The sequence below is a fragment of the Corvus brachyrhynchos genome, unplaced genomic scaffold (genome assembly GCF_000691975.1).
Source record: "Corvus brachyrhynchos isolate BGI_N302 unplaced genomic scaffold, ASM69197v1 scaffold202, whole genome shotgun sequence".
Lineage (NCBI taxonomy): Eukaryota > Metazoa > Chordata > Aves > Passeriformes > Corvidae > Corvus > Corvus brachyrhynchos.
In genome coordinates, this window is record NW_008238132.1 from 3,395,778 (window position 1) to 3,396,670 (window position 893).

An 893-nucleotide genomic window follows, 5' to 3' on the forward strand; every position below is an offset into this window, starting at 1 on the left:
AGGGAAGGGAAGGGAAGGGAAGGGAAGGGAAGGGAAGGGAAGGGAAGGGAAGGGAAGGGACATGCAGTTTCCCGGGGAAGCAGTTGCCCCTTAGGACCCCCATCTTCCCTCCCTGTCAGGTCTTCTCCCTGCGGGCCGAGGCCGGCAGCCGCCCTCCCCATGGCTGCTGAGGCACTGCGGGGCTGGGAGCGGGCTCCGCGCAGGGCCTTGGTGCCTTGCGGGGCAGATGGTTTCGTTCCCCCCGGTTCGTGCCAGGTTTCAGCCTCATGCTGTTATTTTGTTCTTCTGGAACGAGACTGGTGTTGCTTCCCAGAGAGGCCCTATTAGGACAAAAAGAAAATCCTGTGAATAGGCGTAACAGGGCACCAGGAGGGATAGGTCTTAAATGTATTTTAATATGAGCAGGGCATTGTGTGTAATTCAGCGCTCATCATCGTTTAGTCAAAGAGTTATGGCAGTGATTGGGAATGAATAGAGCGACATAATGGATACATGTGGCGTTTGCTCATTATATTCAACTTAGTCCAACTCCTCTGTGGAAACTGTTCAACTTTCTCTCCCTTTAGCCTGTCATAGTGAAATAATACAGACATTGGTTCCTCGAATGGGATAGCCTGCCATGCTATTATATTTCTACAGCTAACGAGGGCTTCATAAGCCTTTGATACAGCCTGATCTTTGAAACCTTTCCAAATCTCCTCAAGCTTATGCTAAATCCTATTTGGAACTTTTTTTTTTCTTTTTTTCCTCCTCGCCTGCTAGTGCCCCAGGCTTAAGAAACCCGGGCGGTGACATGCATACTAAAGCATGCGGGGACACCTCCTGAAAGGCGACTTACGGCGCTGATCACAGGCTCTCACGCGAGTGACACACCACTCCGGGCGCAGCTGAAT